The sequence below is a fragment of the Tamandua tetradactyla genome, chromosome 9, assembly GCF_023851605.1.
Source record: "Tamandua tetradactyla isolate mTamTet1 chromosome 9, mTamTet1.pri, whole genome shotgun sequence".
In the NCBI taxonomy this organism is placed as follows: Eukaryota; Metazoa; Chordata; class Mammalia; order Pilosa; family Myrmecophagidae; genus Tamandua; species Tamandua tetradactyla.
In genome coordinates this window covers 5,242,104-5,262,508 of record NC_135335.1, presented here as the reverse complement: position 1 = coordinate 5,262,508, position 20,405 = coordinate 5,242,104, and the positions used below count along the sequence as shown (strand labels likewise).

Here is a 20,405-nt window from a genome sequence, read left to right as displayed (position 1 = left end):
TCCAGAAGGTAATTACTGCAGCTGGAGCCTCGGCGGGCACGCACCCAGGACCCGGGCCTGCCAGGGCTCTGCCCGTGTGAATACCTGCGCCCGGCACCTCCTGTGGGAACCGGGAGGGGCACAGGGGCTGGGCTTCTGTCCCCAGCTGGGGGGCCGTCAAAACCCCATCGTAAAAGGCTGTGCTGGCTCTGGTCGGCTGCTTGGAACCAACGTGCTGGGTTGGCACCTCCCTCCCCCCAGCTGCGGGGAGGGGGCTCCTGGGTGAGGCCCAGCCTGCCTTCTGGAAGGAGCCACCGAAAGCACAATTGTCTTTGATGGTCTGAAGCTGGGTCACACCTTGAGAAAGAATGAGGACGCGTGGGGCTGGCCAACTCCTCTCCCACGTCTTCAGAAGGACAAGTTTCTACTTGGTTCTCCGACAGCTAACGGGGGATGAAAAGCCATCACCCACGCTGAAGTCACGGAAGCTTCCTGAACTGGCAGGGAGGGAGGGGGAGCTGCAAGAGGCCGGGGGGCAGAGGGGGGCTCTGCTCAGAGGGAAGGCAGGGAAGGAGAAGATCAGAAGCTTTGGCAGCCTGGGCAGGGAGTGGTGGGAAAGTGATAGATCCTTCCAAAAGTGGGCAGCCTTTCATCCACTCCCAAGGCCGACCACTGTGGGTAAAACGAGGGGCAAGCAAGCGGTTGCAGCACCTGAGTGGCAGGTCGTGAACTAGAAGGAACTTTCCACACCTTGGGGTCAGACCCATTGGTGGGGACGGCCTGCAGCCTCATGCTGGAAGGTCCCAAGGCTGCGCTCAGGCTCAAGAGGAAAGGGTTCTAAGATCAATTAGTAATGTCTGCCCTGCGTGCAGCCTCTTACAGCTGGTGCGTCTGTCAGGTATTCTCTATCCCTGGTGTTTCAGTCAGGATCAACTATGTTTGGCTGCAGTAACAAGTAAACCTCCCAGTCTCGATGGATTAACACCGAAGAGATTTATTTTACACTCCCAAGGTTTCTTCCAGGTGGTGATTCAGCAACTCAGGGTGCTTTCAGTTCACGGTTCTGCTGGGAGGATTGCATGGGGGCTGGAAGTGACACGTATCACTTCTGCTCACTTTTCATTGTCCAGAGCAACTCCTGCACCCTCTGCCCTCCCCCCATCCCCCCCCCCTGGAAGCCCAGCATGTGCCCAGGAGGGAGGAATGTGGAACAGAATGAGTGGACATACGGCACGTGCTCAGGTCCAACCCTCATTTTCAGAGATGAGGGAAATGGTTCTTGCACGGAGACAGCGGCCCAAACCAGGTCACAAGGAAAATTGGCTATCGTCACGATTGGAACAAGCCTGGCTCCCATCCTGGCATTTTTTTGGATGGCCCACCCCACCCCACCAGCCCCTCTCTTCCATCCATGTCTCATCTGTCCTGCAAACTCTATCCCAATACCCCCCGAGGCTGCAGTCTAGGACCGTGTACCTTCATTGGTTCTGCCTCTGGATGGCTCTTTCTCTTGGGGATGGCCCTGTGCCTGTAACCCAGCAGCCAAACCTGCACTGTGGCTGACCAACTAATGGTCTCCCAGAGACGTCCACACCCCAATCCCCAGAATCTGTGAATATGGTACCTACGTGATGAAAGGGACGTTGAAGATGTGATTAAGTTAGGGACCATGAGTTGGGAGATTATTCTGGATTATCTGGGTGGGCCCAATGTCATCACAAAGGTCCTTCCTTGCAACAGGAAAGCAAAGAGGAGTCAGAGGACACGTGATGATGGAAGCAAGGGTTGGAGCCACAAGTCAAGGAATTCTAGTGACTTTGAGAAGCTGGAGAAGGCAAAGAATGAATTTCTTTCTAAGGCCCCCCAGAGGATTTCTAGCCTCCAGGACTTTAAGATAGTAAGTTTCTGTTGTTCAAAGCCACTAAATGTGGGTCATTTCTTTCAGCAGCAACAGGAAACTGATACATGCATCATAATGAGGATGCCTGCCATGTTCCTAAGGAGACAATATGGCAGGTCTTGGTGGACAGGCCCAGTGGTTCAGATCCTGGGCTGTGGCCCAGCCCCGTGTGGCCTGGGTGGGATTCTGTTCACCCTTGGGCTTCTGTGCCCCTTCTTGAAATGGGAGCTTTGTGTCATCAGTTCCCACCTTTGCTCACTCATGGATTTATTTGCTCCTTCCTTGACTCATGAAGATGGGGCCACATGGGTGGAGGGACTGGCTTAGTTAGGCCTTGCAACAGCCAACAGCCACCCCAGTAAGTGGACAGCCCAGCCCCAAGCCCACGGTGTGGCTCAGGCTGGAGGGTTGCAAGTGCCAGGGCTTGGCTGCCAGGTCTTCTCGGTGGTTTGGACTTTCTGGGGGTGCCAACCGCACCCCCACACCCCAGCCTCGGGAAGAAAGCCCCAGGGCAGAGTCAGGGCTGTACTTGCCTCCAGGGAGCCCCCTGGGGCCGGAGAGCTTGGTTTTGGGGGATGTCTGGTACCCGGCCTAAGGACCTGGTGGTGAAGCTGAGTGTGGCTTCTGAAAAAGGCAGCCAGAGGGCCTGGATGGAGGGGGGCTGGCTGGTGCACCTCATCCTGACCGTGACGCCCCAGTGGGGGCAACAGGCACTGAACAAGGTCGGGATCCTTCCCGGCTCTCGGCTCTGCAGGCCTCCTCACCACGCTGCTCTCCCTGAGCCCACAGCATGTGGCCATACCCTGCCCAGAGAGAGGACCCAAAGGCTTGGGGGTGGGGAGGGGATCCTGAAACAGGACTGTGGTCTGTGCCCCAAGGGTTCCCACCCACAGGTGTCCCTTCAGTGGGATTCCGGCCTTGCAGCTGCATGCTGAGCTAAGCTGGGCCCTAGGGACCCTACAGGGAATGCTGTGCGAGCAGAGATCCCGGGCCCCCCAGCTCCCCGAGGCTTCACCTGCCATCCCAAACCCCTCTCCCTTCTCCCAAGGTGATGCAAAGGTCTGGGGTGCTCAGTGATCCCCACAAACCCTCCGTAGACACACAGCAGCACCCCGGTGGGGCTCCTGGAGCCTGGAAGCCTGGAGGTCTGGAGGTGTCCATGCAGAGCAGGGAGTCTGCTGGGGTAGAGGTCGGTGACTCTAGGCCTGGGAGGGTGAGGGCTGGGGATACAGGGCAGAAGGTCTGGCGTGCTCGGGACGTGAGGCTCGGAGCCCAATCTTCCCCCCGACCTGAGCAGCCCATGCCCGCCCAGGTGAGGGGGGCACACTCAGGGCCATACTGGAGCTGCAGGGGGCTGGTGCAGCCTCCCCACTAAGCCGAGCACCCCGGGATACTCCCCAAGTGCTCCCTCTGCACCAGTCACTGCTGGGTGCCAGGCGACAGCGCCATCTCCCCTAGTCCGCACCGCAGGCTGGCACTGCCATCCTCTCTCTCCCTGGCGTGGGTGTGTGGAGGCCTATCAAGGGGTGGTGTTCGGTTCTTCTCCAAGGAGTGCAGGGCTGAGGTGTGGCCCTTGGCAGCTCGGGTGATGGGGTCCTGTGCCCACCCACTCCAGGATTGCCTTGACCCCCAGATTCCTCCAGGGCTGAGGTCAGGGTCCCAGACCGCAGCTGGGCAGAGATGTCCTGCTGGGCTCGGGACCTTGGAGCCCCTGTGCCAGCAGAGGCGTGACCTTGGGGAGCAGGCCCCCAGGACCATCTCCTCTGCGTGTTCCTGAGGTCTGAGAGCAACCGGGTCTGCCGTGGCTGGAGTCCACACACCAGCTCTGGGCCTCTCATGCACTGCTAAAGGCCCCACTTAAAATGCAGGGAGCGGTGGTCCCTGCGTCCCCAGCCCAGAGCCCAGACCAACCTCCCTGGGGACTCGGAGGGGCTGCAGGAAAGGGAAGGCTGTGTGGACTCCTTTTGTTGGGAGCAGATCCTCCAGGGAGCTCAGTCCTTCACTCAAGGCGTAGGTTTCCGCTTGAGGGCAGCCAGAGGCACCACTGATGGGCTGCGGGAGGGCAGAGCCTTATCTTCAGACCTGGAGGTGATTTCCCGAGGCTGTTTATTGGGAGTAAATAGAGGAATCTGTTGCTGCCAGAGAAAAAGCCCTGTCCCTGCAGGGGTTAATAGCTCCAACCCTCCACACCTGTGAATTCCCAGCACTGGGGGTTTATCTGTTGGAGATTAAAATCTTTAAAGTCAGCTGTTAACATGCAAATCCCAGCAGACCTGGCCCTCTGTGATTTGCATGGAAACAAAAACTCCCTCTGACATCTGGGGCTCAGCCCAGAAGGCTCCCCGTGTTTCCTGTAGCTCCAAACGTGGCAGAGCAGGCCGCAGTCATTCTCCCAATGGGGTGAGGTCCCAGGGAAGGAGTGCCAGTCTCACCTGCCCGGTAACTGGTAAGAAATGCAGCCTTGGCTCCACCAGACCTCCTAGGTCAGAAACAAAGAGATGTGTGCTCATGGATTGTGTTATGGGTTTAACTGTGCCACCCCAAAAGCTAAGTTGCATCATTATCCCCAATACCTTACAATATGACTTTATTTGGAAATAGGGTCGTTACAGATGGCATTAGGCAAGTTAAAATGAGGCCCTACTGGATTAGGGTGGACCCTGATCCAATCTGACAGGTGTCCTTATAAGAAAAGGAACTGTGGACACAGACAGACAGAGGGACAATGCGAGTGGTCCTGGAGGCAGGTTCCCGCCAGAAGCCAGGAGGGACGCGGGACAAATTCTCTCGTCCAGACTCCAGACGGACTTCTAGGGAAGCTAAGATGGATTTGAAGAATCGATATTATCGTGGTATGAATCTTTGTTGTAGATTCAACAAAGTCCCAATCAAATTCCCTGCAAGCTTTGTTGTGAGACTGAGAAACTGATTCTATAATTGATATGGAAAGAGAGGGGAACAGAATAGCCAACACAATTCTGCAAAAGACACTCTGGGCGTGGGCTCACGTGATCTGTGTTGATTGAGCCTGGTGCGCTGCCATAGTGTGGGAACTACTGGGAAGGAAGGAGGCTCTGGTGGGGGAGTGGGGTTGGGGAGGGAGTCCCTTGTCCGAAGGGCCCCCCCATTCCCCGAGCCCCTCGCCCTCCAGTTCTCCCCCACGCCCCCTTCAGCCTGGGAATTAGAATTTCACGGGGGCAGGAGAGAGTGTCTCTAATCACCTCCCTCCATCCCACCCCCAACTCTGGTCTTGACCACCTCTCCATCACCTGATCCCTCCAACCCCACCTAACACCCCGAGAATTGCTGCTGGGAAAGGAGTGAGGGGTGTGGAGATCAAAGGTTGGGTGGGGAAAAGGCTAAGTTACATGCCCTTGTGAACAAAACTTGTTTCTTTCACCTTTCTCCCATCCACAGCCCACTCAGCCCAAACAACCCCTGCTGAATTGCATTTCTAACCCACTCGCCTCACCACCTCTCAGCAGGACCCAAGGCCACTTTCTACCCCCAGATCCCTCCTCACCTTTGGGCTGGCAGTGTCCCCCAATCTGTTACCTCCGTGGCCACCAAAGGGACTCTCCCAAAGCACAATCCTGTAAGACGTTTAGTGTGTCTCACCTGGTCCCTTCTATTGGTATTTTTTCTTAATGGCTCCCAGCTTTCTTCTCTTGCTCAGGAAGTCTTCATTGCTGCAAGGTTATAAGAATGTTTTGATTAGTATCTTCCATATGTTCATAGTTTTTAAAAATTCTTTTAACTCATATGGGATCAATGTTGCATATGGTGTGAGGTAGGGATTTAAGTTTAACTCCTTCCACTTGGGTGTCCAATGGTCTCTTCTATTTTTAACAGAGAATCTGCTCTTTGTCTATTTTAAGTTGCCATACATTCTTGGAGCAGTTTCTGGATTCTCTAGTTTGTTCCACCCTTCTGTTTGTCTGTTCCTGTGCCAGGCGCATACTGTTTCATTGCTGTAGCTCCAGAGGGAGTTTTACTATCTGGTTAGTCTAGTTCTGCTCCCCAGTTGCCCTTTTCAAAGCCGTTCTTCGTGATTTGGGCAGATGGGTTTTTCCATATGACTGTTGTATTTATTGGGCCCAGCTTCTTAAAAAAATGGAAATTTGGTCCAACATTTAAAGAAACAATACATACCAAAACCCAGAACCTTGTTGGAATTCTGATGGAAGATTTGGCCAAATTGTGACTTGAAATCTTCTCAGAGGACATTTGTTTAGTCAGGACATGATTTATGATCTTTAGTGGCGTCTCATCATTTTCTTCATGGAGGCTGCGGTCACAAAGCATCACAACTGGGGGTCTTAGAACAATAGGAGCATATTATTTCACATTCTGGAGGCCAGAAGTCCAAGCTGAAGTTGTCAGCAGGGCCTCACATCCTCCAAAACCCTTAGGGGAGACCCCTTCCTCGGCTTGTAGATGCAGTGTCCAATCTCCGACTCCATCTTCTCCACGCATCTGTGTCTCCATGTCCAAATGAAATTTCCCTCTTCTTATTTGGACACCGGTCATATTGGACTTAGCCCCTTCCTCCAATCCACTATAACTTCACCTTAACTTGACGACATATACAGGTTCCTATCTCTGAATAAGGTTCCAGGTGGGCATGATATATATATTATATATTTTGTACGGGACACTATTCAACACAGTACAGAGATCTTATGTTTTTCTTACGAAATTTGTTTCCAGGTATTTTACAGCTAGTGCACCACGCTTGGGGAATTGGAACCTGGCAGAACCAGGCGCGAGCAGATAGCAGTAGCACCCCGTCAAGATGGGAGCATCTGGTCAGCACGCGTGCTCTGTGGGGTCATTGGCTGCACTGGGTTGCCAAGTTCAGCGCACGGAGATTTCCAATCGCTATTTATCATTCCCGCACCCAGTCCATGGAGCACCCAAGGGAAGCCAAGCCTGGCTCTAGGGAGATGTTCTCTTAGACCCTCCTAGCTCAAACTTGCTGTTGTTTCAGACTAAGGATGTCAAGATTCATCTGAAATTTGCAATTTGATGGTAGCAAGAAGGAACGGTTCCTTCTCTGAGCCCCACATCATACCACCTTTTTTGCAGCAACTGGTAGGTTTAAAATTCCTGGGGCCCTTTAAGCCTTAAAGGGCCAGACTCCAACAGCTTTGAAAAGAGTGAAATGCTGGAGTTTGAAAGGTATGGAGGATCTGTCTGCCTTTTGCCACTTATGCATGTGGACTTGCCTCCTCTTCCCCAGCGCCAGTGTCTCCTGCACCCTCTGCCAAGGAGGAGGGAGCTCCCTGGTCTCCGCTTGAAAACACAGGGACCACACCCACCCACCCTCCCTCCAACCCTCTTCCTCTGACTCAGCGGCAGGACTCGATGAGAAAGCACCCGGAACTGGGAGGACCGCGAGGCCTTTGGGCTGTTCCTGCCGCCTGCAGCTGGAGACACACTGATCCACGTCCAGCCAGTGTCTGTCACCTTCCTTCAGAGCCTCCCGCCTCTGCAGCGTTTCTTCCTGCTGGAGGAAGGATCCCTCTGGCCGGGAAACTGCCATTGCTTTTCCTTTCTCTTCTTTTCCCTCTTCCTGCCCCACGAGGTCCCTGGGAAAGATCTGCAGCTTTCCTAGGGCCACTTTCATTTATGAACAACCTCACTCTCAGATATAAAAAAAGTCCAGCCCTTCCTCTCTCTCTTATCCAATTTACAGCCTCTTCCCTGCTCCCTGGTTCCTGGAGCCTGCCTGGGTCTGTCAATTCTCCTGCTTTCCTTCCCCTGAGCTTGGCAGGAAGCTGGCTGATAGGAGAGGGGCAAGGACTTACGTGGCTTGTGACTTGGACATCAGATTTCGGGGCCTTTCCTCTTGGGGAACAGCACTCTACATGGATTGCTAATGTCTGCCAAGCCCCCTCCAGCTGACCACCTCTGTTCCTCTCCAAGGAGGGCATCCCGGGGCTCCTGGCCATGTGCTCACCTGATAGTCACCCTCTCGGACAGGGTCCTTTCAGATGACCCTCTCTTGGCTTCCTTCCATGGGTGTCCATCACAGCTCCTAGGAAACACTTGCTGCTTCCCATCCAGTCCTGAGAAAGGCTTAACTCCTTGCTCTATTTTCAGGCAGCTCCAGGCAGCCCCACCCCTGCAGGCATCTGTAGTTGCGTCTCAGCCCCTGGTCCTCCCAAACCCAGAGGACACATGCATTCCCCTGAGAGGGGCTCTTGAAGTCCTCCTCACCTGGCCAGAGGTAGGACTGGAAGGTATCTCCCTCCCTTCACTATCAACAACAGACAATAACAAGTGTTGGCAAGGCTGTGGAGGAACCAGAACATGCGTACACTGCTGATGGGGATGTGAGATGGGGCAGACAGTCTGGAAAACAGGTGAGCTGTTTCTCAAAAAGTTAAACCTGGAGTCATCAAGTGACTCAGCAACCCCACTCCTAGGCTTCTGTCCAAGAAAGATGAAAAGATACATCCATGTGGAAACTTGTACATGGATGTTCACAGCAGCATTGTCATCACAGCCAAAAAGTGGAGACAACCCAATTTCACCATTTGGTGGATTGAGAAATTAAATATGATATGTGCAACGGAATTTTATTTGACAGTCAAAAAGAATGAAGCACTGACCCATGCTATAACATGGATGAAACTTGAAAACACAAGGCTCAGTGAAAGGGGCACATATCATATTCTTCCATTATATAAAATGTCCAGAATAGGCACATCTACAGAGCCAGGAATTAGATTTGTGGTTGCCTAGGCCTGGGGGCTTTGGGGGAAATGAGGAATCACGCCCAATGGGGATAGAGTTTCTTTTTGGAATGATTAAAATGCTCTAAAAAGATTGTGGAGATGGTTGCACAGCTCTGCGAATATACTAAAAAACATTGAATTGTACATATTAAATGAGTGAGTTGCATGGTATGTGAATTATATCTCAATAAAACTGCTATTAAAAAAAAGAACAGCCCAGCCACAGTCTGCCTTTCTAGAATATAGTGACCTAAGGCAGCGTGGGGCATCTTCGGGCAAGACCACCTTCTCTACCGGCATCTGCATGCCCCCCCCACCACCTCCCCGCCACCACCCTGCAGGCATATCACCTGTTCCTTACTAAATTTCCATGATCTATCAGGTCTCACCTGCCTGGCTGAGGCCCCCTTAGATCCCTGCTCCCAAAAAGTGTGGTTAAGAGTTATCTCCCTCCCACCTTCCCCAACCATCTACCCCAACTCCTTGGAACAATTAAGACTTCAATAATAATGGGTTCTAGGGCCATGTTCCCTCCACAGTTCATTTGTACTGATGAGGAAGTCCAGTTTGATAATTGAGCTCCCACTTTCTTGCATCCACTTGTACATTTAACCATCATCTCCCCATCTGCTCACCTATTCCTCCCTCTGTCCATCCCTCCATCCACCCATCTAACCATCCATCCGTTCTTCTATCCATCCATTCATCCTTCCAATATCCAGTCACCCAATCATTCATCTACTCATCCATCCGTCCACCCACCCATCCATTTATCCATCACCCACCCATCCACCCATCTGTCTGTCCATCCATCCATCTTTTCTTCTTTCTGTCCATTCATTCTTCCATTATCCATCCACCCATCTACCCACCCATCCTTCTATCCGCCCACCCATCCATCCATCTAATTACCTACTTATACACCCACCAATCCATCCATCCACTCACTCACCCATCCACCCATCCACCCATCCACTACTCTATCCATTCCACAAATACTCAGACAGCACATGCTTGTCTAGCTCAGAGTCTGGTGGGAAAGTGGCAGCAGTTCCATGCACAGAGCCAACATGGAGAAGCAGTGCCCATTATGTGTTCTGAAAAACATGACCCTTTTCCTGCTCTGGGCTGCATCTCAAGGTAGCCAATATGACCCCAATTGTACCACTCTCTAGACCCAAATTGCCCATTTGGGTTCCAAGGTGACAGGAGAAGCTTGCTATGTGGCTGAAATTGAGGGCAGGAGGGGCCAGCGAGGCCCAGCCCTGCACACTCATGACCCAACTGAGCCCTTGCTTGCAGTTGTATGACCTCCAGCAGGTTGCTGCCCTCCTCTGGAATTTTGTGCCCCAATATCCCACCATGAAGGGCCTGGGTAGGCTGCTTTCTAACTCAACTTTCTAAGCTCTGGCCTCCCTGGGCCTCTGCAGCTCTCCTACCCCTCCCTCCCTTATGACACTGGATCTGCAAACATCTACTCGGCTTTCCCCTAAATGCCACAGACCATCACCCTTGTACCTTCTCTCTCATCTTGCTCTGCTAATCCTCTGAGTCTCAGTTCAAATCACTTCCCAGGAGAAGTCCCCTCTGTCCTGCTGCCTGTGGGCTCCCTGCCATGTCCCTAAGCTAGGTCTCCCATTGCATGCAGGCTGCTTGACACTGACAGTTTGTGTGACCCCAGGATATGCCTGTGAGGGTGCTCACTGCTGCTCTAGGTCCCCAACCTCACAGGACTAAAACACTTGCTGGGGAGGTAGCTCTGTTCACTACTTCTGTGACATCCTGGGACCCGAGAACTTCAGTGGGGCTGTTCATGGCTATGCCTTGAGGAGACACCAACCCTGGGACGGAGGCCTCCCTTCCTCTCCTGGACAGGACAACGACGATGTAGAGAGGGGGGTGTTCTAGTTTTAAAGTTGCTAGAATGCAATGTACCTGAAATGGAACAGTTTTTAAAAAGGGGAATTTATTAAGTTGCAAGTTTACAGTTCTAAGGCCGTGAAAATGTCCAAATTATGGCAAGGCTATGAAAATGTCCAAATTAAGGCATCCAGGTAAAGATACCTCGGTTCAAGAAGGCTGATGATGTTCAGAGTGTTTCTCTCTGCTGGAAAGGCACATGGCAACATCTGCTAGCTTTCTCTCCAGGAGCTTTTAATGACTTTCCCAGGACTCTGTTCATTCCATTGGCTCTGTTGGTTCTGCTGGCTCTAAATCTTTTCCCAAAATGGTTTCCTCTTAAAGGGCTCCAGTAAGCAGCCCCACCTTGAATGGGTGGAGACACATCTCCATGGAAACCATCTCATCAAAAATTACCACCCACAATTGGATGGGTCACATATCCATGGAAACAGTCATAAAGGTCCCACCCAGCATTACTGAATGAGGATTAAAGGACTTGGCCTTTCTGGGGTACATAATAGCTTCAAATCGGCACATTTCACCCTTTGGACTCTGAAAAGACATTTTCTTTCCATCACCACAAAGCCTTAAACCATTTCAGTAACAATACAAATATAATACAAAGTCAGACACAGTACAAAATCCCATCAAAGTCAGCTACAGGCATGGTCTCTTCTAAGGCAAAATTCTCCTATGGTTCTGGACCTGTAAAACTCAGAACAAGTTATCTGCTGCCAAAGAAGGGACAGTCATAGGATATATAGTCCCATTTCCATAGGATACTGGAAGGAACACAGGGGTCATGGGACCCAAGCAGTTTTAAAACCCTGTAGGGCAAAAGCCATTAGATTTCGAAGGCTGAGATCATTTATCTTTGGGTCTTTAGAAAGCAGCAGTCCCACCCTTTCCAAGGGCCTACACGAGGCCTGCCTCCCTCCAAATGCAACCTTGGGGGGCATTGGGGAGACCACCTTTTTCTAGGCTCCCCCTCTCCAAGCATTGGGGCCATACCTGGGAGACACACTCAACCCCCCTCTCCCGGAACAGTGGGGTGGCAGCTTGGCTCTCCCCAGTCTGCAAGGAATGTGCTCTACCTTGTCCAAGGCCTGAGGCAGCACAACTCTCCCACTGCGACGAGGTGGAAGGCCCACCCGCTGCCTTTGGAGCAAATTCACCCTCTTCAAGTACTTGGATAGGTCTGTTCTCCTGGCCCGAGGTTTCTTGACTTCAGAACTTAGGTTCCACGGCTCTGCCTCTGAAGACATTTGACCTTCACTTTGTCCCTTTTCTGAGCGTGTTAGTTCAGACTGGTGGTGGTTCTGTTTACACAGAACCCACAACACCCTTGTTTGCTTTCTATGTAGTAGGCAAGGTTCATGCCCCACAGACAGAAGGAGTATCCACAAATCTTTCCTGGACAACTCCATCTCCAATCCTGTCTTTTTCAGAAATGACTGACTGGTTCCACATTTGGTTAAATCATCAACATGGGGCAGCATTCTCTCCTTTCTTGGAAGCCCAGAATTTTCCAGAACATCAATTTCTGGTTTCTTTGTACCCAAGAGTTCAGTTCTCAGCTTATCTCTTTCCTGTCACATTTTACCATAAGCTTTGAAGATCAGCCTGGCAGCATTTTCCACATTTAGTCTGGAAATTTCTCCTGCTAAATCTCCAAATTCGTCATTCTCAAATTCTGCTTTCCATCTACAAAGAATATTCTTCCTTCCAGTTTGGAACAAGACGTTCATCATTTCTGTCTAAAGCCTCATCACAGGTATCTTTATAGCCCACATTTCTACCAACAGTCTCTTAAAAGCATTCTACGCCTTTTCTCTCAAGCTCCTCACAACTCTTCCAGAATCTTCCCCTTATCCATTTAAGAAGCTATTCCAACAGCTCTGCCAGCTGCAGCAGCACCCCACTTCTGGTACCAAAAACTGTTCTGTTTGAAAGTCACCGGAGTGCAATTCACCTAAAATGGAACGGCTTTTAAAAAGGGGAATTTATTAAGTTGTAAGTTTACCGTTCTAAGGCTGTGTAAATGTCCAAATTAAGGCGTCCAGGGAAAGATACCTTGGTTCAAGAAGGCAGATGACGTTCAGGATTTCTCTCTCAGACGAAAAGACACATGGCGACATCTGCTAGCTTTCTCTCCAGGAGAATCTTCAACATCTTCCCTGGAGATCTTTCTGTTCTGTTGGCTCTAAAGCTTTTTCCTAAATGGTTCCCTCTTAAAGGGCTCCAGTAAGTCATCCACCTTGAATGGGCGGCAATGCATCTCCATGGAAACCATCTCATCAAAAATTACCACCTGCAATTGGGTGGGTCCCATCTCCATAGAGACAATCAAAAAGGTCCCACCCAGCAATGCTGAATGAGATTAAAGGACATGGCTTTTTTGGAGGTACACAATAGCTTCAAACCAGCATAAAGGCCTATTCCCTCCAACCCTGGAGCTGTGCTGTTTTTAAGACACCAGAAGCATGCAGAAGCATCCAGAAGCCTCCAAAGGCAACTGAGTCCCAAGCACCCCATGCCTGGCACAGCAGAGGTACGTGGGAAGTACTTACTGATGGACTGAAATGCCACACCCAAATTCTGCCCCCATCACAGGCCCTCGAACTCCGTACAAAGAGCCTCCTTCTGTTAAGGATAGCTCGAGCATCTGCAAGTCCTGGTGTGTCTCTGCTTCTGTGACAGGTGGGCAGAGCAGAGGCAGTGTCCTCCTTACCCTGGCCACAAGCAGACAAAACTTCCCTGCAGACACCTACCAACCAGAGAGACCCTGCCGGAGGGTGGGGGGGCAAGACCTCAACTCCACGTGGCCTCTAAGTCCAGCCCCAGGTGAGCTCTCCCGAAGGTTCTGGAAGTGAATGGTACATAGACAGGGCAAAGAGGCTTGAGTCGCCAGGACTGTTGAATGGGTCAGAAGAGCACAGCAGAGAAGGAGGGAGATGGGAAGGTCCCCTACACAGAGGACAGGAGGGGAGTACAAGGCCGAAGGTCTGTGCTGCCCAGGCCTGACCTCACAGCATCCGAGGCTGTCTCTTGGCTCCCCCCTCACTGACCACACACTTCCAAGGCCCAGAGCCAAGGGTGGACAAGGTACCACGCAGGTGGAGGTTCTGGAAGCAGCATCACTCGGTCCAGGGGCGAGTGTGCCCCGCCACCACTGGGACTCTTCCAGGACTGGTGGCCCAGTGCTAGATTTGACCTGCATGGTTTGGGCACATCGGGGCCCTCTGGATGTCCCCATGGAGACAGAGTGAAGGGGGCAGTGAGAGGCTTGGCTTTCCTGCCCCTTCCCATCTATGGGCATCACTCTCACCTGCCGCATCCTTTCCCTCACACAGCTGGTCTCAGGCCCCAACCAGCCCTCTAGGCTGGACACATCCGTACAGCTTCATCCATCCTATTTAACTTTTTATTTTAATAGACTTTTTCCTAGCGTAGTTTTAAGCTTATGGGAAAATTTTGCAGAAAAGACAGAGTTCCCCTATATTGCCCTGTACCCCACCTACCTACGCACACATTTAGGTACCCCCGTTGTAGACGCTGCCATTTGAGGGGTGCATTTGTCACAATTGTCAAACCCACACTGATACATTCTCGTGAACCAAGACCTCTTTTTAGTGCCATGGGGTCCTGTGGGGTTATGACAAGGGCATAAAATCATAAACTCACCAGTAAAGCATCCCACAGAACAGCTTCCCCAGCTGCCCTGAAACCCTGGCAATCACTGATCTTTTTACTGCCTCATAGTTTGGCCTTTCCTGGAACGTCATATAGTTGGGATCATACAGCATGGAGCCTTTTGAACCAGTTCTTTCACTTAGTGTGCATTTACGTTTCCTCCACCCCTTTCCTTGACTCGCGAGCTCATTTCTTTCAAATCACTGAGTAAAACTCCATTGTGCGGCTGCACCACAGTTTGTTTTTGTCCCTCGCCTATTGAAGGCCGCCCTGTTAGCTTCCGATGCTGAGTGATTATGAACGAAGCTACTGGCCACATCCGTGTGCAGGTTTTTACGCGCATCTAAGTGTTCGACTCCTTGGGATAAGTACCTAGGAATGCCACTGCCTGTGTTTAGTCCTGTCCAAAAGTGTCGGACGATCTTCCAAAGTGGCTGGACAATCTTGCATTTCCACCGGCCAAGAATGAGAGTCCTGTGTCTCTGCACCCTGGCCGGCACTGGGTGCCGCCGGACCTTTGCCTGTCAGCCCTTCTGCAAGGGTGCGGTGGTGGCTCGCCATTCTCACTTGGAGTCTCTGAATGACACTTGTCCCTGAGCATCTTTTCAGGTGTTTGTTTGCCATCTGCATGTCTTCTTTGGTGAGGGGTCTGTCCCGACAGACTCTTGACTTTTGCTGGCTTCTGGAGTAGCGTTGGGGGCTCCCAAGTGCCACGGCAAGTCCACATCCGCATCGCCTGCCCCCCACACGTCCAGATGGGGGTTGGGGAAAGAGCCCAGCACAGGCTCAGGACCTCCCACTGCCTGAGCTCCTCCTGCATACCCGGCCTGGCCCTGGCACCTTGGCGACCCTCTCCTGGAGCTTGCAACCGGAGCTCAGGGGGTGGGAGGGCATGGGGGCCAGGCGGGTGGGCATTCCTAGGGGAGATGGCTCTTGTGCCCTCCATGCTCCAAGCTGGTGGGTTCAGCAGGCAAATGAATGTGATCACACACGCACACATCGCCTGTCACTGCGGGAAGGACAGAGGAGAGTGAGGAGCTAAGACAGGGGGTGACGCTCAAGCTGGGGACAGAAGAGCGGGCTAACCTTGCCAGTATGTCAGGGAGGGCATTTCCAGCTGAAACACCAAGGTGGGCAGGAGCCCAAGGGCGGGGAAACAGGGGCCAGGAACCAGCGGGGGCGGGGAAGGAGGGCCAGGGACCAGCACCCAGCTGGGGCGGGCCCAGGAGGGGTACACAGCCTGAACAAGCAACAAACTTTATCCTGGAGCCTGCTAACGCCCACGCTTGGTTCCAGGCTTCACAGCTGCCTTCAGGAAATCTAGCAGTTTTCAAATAAGAGACCCTACATTTCCACTTTGCACGGGGCCTCATGGATTAGGCAGCTGGTCATGCCCAGCAGAGCTGCTGCCCAGTGCCAGGGGCTGACCCGAGAGCCCACGTGTCCCCTCCATCCTCGCTCCCTGTGAGGGCCACAGGCCTCTCTGCCGGGCAGGTACGGGTGGTATGCCAGCTCAGCAGGCACCTGCCAATTAAGAGCAGACATTAAAGCCAATGCCTGGGAAGCTCAATTAGGGATGGACGAGGTAAGAGCAGGTTTTGGCCTCTGTTTGGTGTGGGGTCTGGGACCTGCAGTGGGTGAACAGGTGGTGGTTCTGGGCAGGGCGGGGCCATAGAACTTTTCAAGTCAGACAAAGTCAGAGTCTGGACCCCATTCCCTAAAGCATGGTTTCCCCAGAGCTCAAGGCTGCCCATGGCCATCAACGTGGGCGCTGGGCAACCAAACCCGAGGGTCCCCGATGGCAGTCAGCCACAGAAATTCCCATTCGGGCACTCGCAGCTGGGTGACCCGGTGACTTAGAACAGCCTCGATGTGCTCAGGTACAGAGTGGCCGTCACCACGTCCATCTCCAGGGTGGTGGGCAAAAGGCTTTGTGACGCCCCCACAAAGCTGGGGGGCTAACCTGTTTACCTGGAGGGGGTGGCCAGCGCGGTGGGGGCCCTGGACCTGGCCCAGGGAAGCACTCAATGCACATGGGTTGAGTGCATGAATGAATGAAAGCAAGAATGAACGATGCATGCTAAAAAACGCACCTCAGACTTACGGTTGCCAAGTTCTGGGCCTCTGGAGGCCAGGCCATGGCCGGGAGGGGAGGGAGAGAGGAAGGAAGACGCAGCAGGAATGTCAAGGGGAAGAGAAGGAGCTGGCCGGTGCTCAGGAGGGAGCGATAAGTAAGCAGAGCCCCAAGGATTAGGAAAACACCGGCCGGAAAGAGGCGTGGGGGGCCCTTCCAGATCAGATGGGAAACCAGATTAGATGCTGAATCAATAGAAAAGGATCCCAGCCTGCTGGGGAGCTGGGAAGGGCTATTCAGGGTCAGGAGGCAGCTCAGAAGGAGGAGGAGACCCCAAGACAGAGGCGGTGGGGCCAGGCCAGGGCGGCTGGGGCAGGGACCAGGCGGTGCCAGCTGGGGTGCCTGCTGCACCCACAGGCCGGGGTGGCCCCTTCCATGGCTGCGTGGGGCCCCTCAACTGGGGCTCTTTGCCCACCCCTAGGGCTGCTCGACCCCCAGATGCTGGGGTACGGCCAGCGGAAAGCTGGTGAGGGGATCACGGGAGGCAAGGGGGTGAGGAGGGTGTAGCATGGACTGGCAGGGGCGGCCGCAGCCCCTTTTATCCTCCCCCGGAGGACAAAGCCGCCTGCCTGGACAGGCCTTCGGGGTACTTCCTGAAGCTTTTTGTCCCAGACTGTAAATGGGAGGCCCTGCTGGGGACAGCAGCCTTTTTCCAGGGCCCCAGGAGGGGCGGCCCCTTGCCCCCCTACCCCCCCAATGGTGGCGCCTCATCAGACACCTGTCCCCTTAGACAGTTCCTAATGCTTCAGAGCAAGGGCAGCCCCAGGCAGAGAAAGTTGTCGCCTCCCACGGGTCACTGAGTTTGGGGGGCAGCAGCCTTCTTCCACGGCAGCCACACCCTGGCTGGGCCAGAGCATGGGAACCCGGGATTTCAGGGCTTTGGCAGCACCTCAGGTGATGGTTCTCAAAGAGGGTTCCAGGGAACAGTGGTCCCGCAAAAGGAAAAGGATTCCTGAAGTCCAATGGTTTGAGAGACCCGCTCCCCGGCAGCTCTTGGAGAGGCCGAGCGAAGGCGCGGACACGTCCTCAGGGAAGGCTTTGCCTGGCCCTGAGTTTCCCAGATGTCTTTGATCGAGTGGAATGAGAACGGGCTTCTGAAAAAGGATGGTCTTGGCCTGGGCCCTGGGGCTTGCCCGGTCCCCCCCTGCCACCGCGCAGCCAGCTCCTGTCTCAACCTGGGCCAGCGCTCCTGCCCCACCAGTGCCTGGGAGCTCTCCGAAGGCAAGGATGCCTCAGAATTCTCCAGGCTGGGTGCACAGGGCCTGTGGGGGGCAGGTAGGGGGCCCCTGCTTCCTGGTGTGGAAGCACTTTCTGCAAAGGTCCCTGCCTGGATGGCTGGAAAGGAAAGAACTAGGCTGTGAGAGCGGGGGGCCCCCACCCTGGGGTGCCGTGAGAGACGGGCCACAGTGAAACTGGGGGACAGTCATCCTAGGTTCAGTGCCTCGAAAATCAGGGCTCCGTCCTGGGGCCCTGTGAGGGAAGGGTCTCCCATCCTAGGATGCATGAGAGCAGGGGGTCCTGGAGCACCGTGAGAAAGGAGGCTACTGCCCTGGGGGATCTCTGTCCCGGTCACAAGCTCAGATCCCCCACGGTTAGAATGAGTCGGGTCTTGCAGGACTGAGGGGTCTCCCTGGGGAGGCTGGGGAGGGCCCACCGGACGGTCCCGAGGAGGCCGTGGAATCCAGGGGCCTCGGCACAGAGGGGGCTTTCGGGGTCGGCTTCTCAGCCGGGAATGACATTGGGGTGGGGGCAGGGCCAGTGAGGAGCTGTGTATCCTAGGGACGGCTGCGGGGAGGGGTTGGAGGGCCCAGTGTGTGGCCAGGGCGCTTTCCAAGGAGAATCTGGGAACTGGGAAAGGAGCAGGCCCTTGGGGAATTTGCTTGAAGCGTGTCTGGGAGCCCCAAAGTCTGTGTGGGAGGAGGGGATGGGCTCTTCTGTGGGGGGACGGGACCTGGGAGCACGTGGGGCAGAGCGCAGTGGGGGGGAGCCCCGGTGGCCACGTGTCCGGGGAGGGCCAGGCCTGCGGGGCAGGGAGTGCCCTGTGCCCAGAGGTGCTGAGCAGGAGCTGGGACCCCACCCTCTGCCAGCCCGATCAAGGTGGTGGCACGAGGAGCACGGATTCCTGGTCTCCATCTATCCATTCACTGGGCACTGACTATGTGCAAGGCCCAGTTATGGGTTTGAATCCATTTCCCTGCTCTGTGACTTTGGGCAAGTCACTTGACCTCTCTGAGCCCCAGCTTCCTCAGCTCTAAAATGTCTGTATTTTCCGTTTCTCAGCCAGGCAAGACTGACTCTGAAAACTGGGGCCTCTCAAACAGCCCCGGGGAAGTGATGGATTTCAGGGCCTGTCAGGACAAGGGGGTGCTGTTGGTTTGGGGGGACCCTATGCCCTGGCCACAGAAGGCACAGAGTGCAGGGGTGTTAGGGTACATAGGGGTCTCACCTGGCTAGACTCCTGCCCCCGTCCCCCCAGAGCTGCTGGAGGAGGGGTCCTGGCTCTCGCTGCCTCGGGGAGGCCGGGTACCCCCTCCCCACACTGCCCAGGAAGTTGGGGAGCAGTGAGGAGGCCGCTGGGATGTAGCCCCTGGGAGCTCTGTGACTCAGGGATCGGGGGTCCCTGGGTCCGCTGGATTTGCTCAGTGGCAGAGAGGGACAGCACCCTGGACGTCAGGCCCCGCTGCCAGCCCCTCCCTGGCGGCCGTCCTGGCGTGGGAACGCTCCGGTGCCGGCGTCGGATGTTCCCGTAGATTGACAAGGGCCGGGCGGGTGCTCTGCTCCCAGGGGAGAGGATTGACGGCTCGTCGGTGGGGGACAGGCGGCCCAGGCGGGGTGTGCTGGGAACAACGAGCCCCCACTCCTCAGGCCCTCCCTCCCGGGAGGGCAGGTCAAATTCAGGCAGCCACGCGCTGATGACGCAGGGGGTGGAGAAGGGGACGTGGGATCTCCTTGGGGTCTCCTGCTCCCCCCTGCCGCCCCCTCTCCTCCCATCCCCAGGCTGAACGCGGGCTGCCCCTGCCCTCCCCTTGCCCTGAGACACAGCTGGCATGTCACGGCTTCCGTTACCTGCTCTGCTCCTGCCTCAGTTTCCCTCCCCGCCAGGCCCAGGCTCACCCAGACTCCTGCTCTGTACAAATCCCCAGGCCGGCTTCCAGACCAGCAGGATAGACATGGCAGAGGGAGAACGGGCGCGGTAGGGCTCGGCTGAGCTCGGGGAGGCCATTGGCCAGGTGAGATTTGGAGTCCGGACAAGCCAAACATCTCTTTGTCCAGCTGCCTCTTATTTTCTGGCGGCGGTGACATGGCTTCTACGGCCTGCCTGCTTAAGCTGATGAGTCTCTGGATGTGGTCCCAGCCGGTGGTATCCGGCAAGCACCAGGGTTGTGCCAGGGTGGTGGGGAGGGCCCCAGGATCCCCCAAGGCCCCAGCTGCGGCAGACAAACTCCGCCTTTACCTGCCTCCTGCTTTCCCTCCAATCAATTGTCCACCAGCATCACTGAGGAAGCTCATGCCCATAGATGGGCTGTGCCATGTCTGGAGTCACGTGGCAGCTCAGTGGCAGAGCGGGACTGTCCCTAGGTCTCCTGCCCCCAGATCAGGGCTCTCCCCCTGGTGTCTTTAGTGGGTGGGAAAAGGCTGTTGGTTCCCTGGGAGGTGCCCCAACTCAGCGAGAGGAGAAGGGAGATAGGGGTGTGGTGGGGAGAGGGCGAGACTATCCTGTCAGTCAGTAGCTGTAACATGGCTGATGACAATCAGGGAAGAGAAAAGAGGAGCCATTGTGCCTTGGCCTGTCAAGGCCCCTGTATGTCTTCCCCTGGCCACAGGGGACCTTGGCTCCAAGAGGTGACCCAGGCACCCAGACACCACCAGCATCACAGAGCTGGCCTTTCAGCTTAGTAAGAGTGGAAGGGGAGCCACCCACCCACACACCCACCCAAACTCCAATCCATCTCTCCATTCAACCTTCCTCTATCCTTCATTCCAGCCATCCAAGCACCCATTCCCTGCCCATTGATGCATCAACCATTCATTTGTTTACCTATCCATCTGTTCA

General features: G+C 54.5%; 2 long non-coding RNA genes across 3 annotated transcripts; one reads left to right on the top strand and one right to left on the bottom strand.

The window, feature by feature from the left end:
* Positions 1-971: 971 nt before the first annotated feature.
* On the bottom strand, positions 972-19,991 carry LOC143645823 (uncharacterized). 2 transcript variants are annotated; one of them, XR_013157193.1, is made up of 5 exons: positions 19,466-19,991; positions 5,498-5,568; positions 4,312-4,358; positions 2,968-3,981; positions 972-2,682 (listed from the first exon to the last, which is right to left on the bottom strand). It is a non-coding gene; the product is annotated as an uncharacterized LOC143645823 (long non-coding RNA). The 2 variants fall into 2 exon arrangements; XR_013157192.1 differs by having other exon boundaries at positions 972-3,981; positions 19,466-19,943.
* On the top strand, positions 2,016-7,128 carry LOC143646492 (uncharacterized). The gene is made up of 3 exons (XR_013157485.1): positions 2,016-2,237; positions 2,928-3,068; positions 6,590-7,128. It is a non-coding gene; the product is annotated as an uncharacterized LOC143646492 (long non-coding RNA).
* Positions 19,992-20,405: the final 414 nt, after the last annotated feature.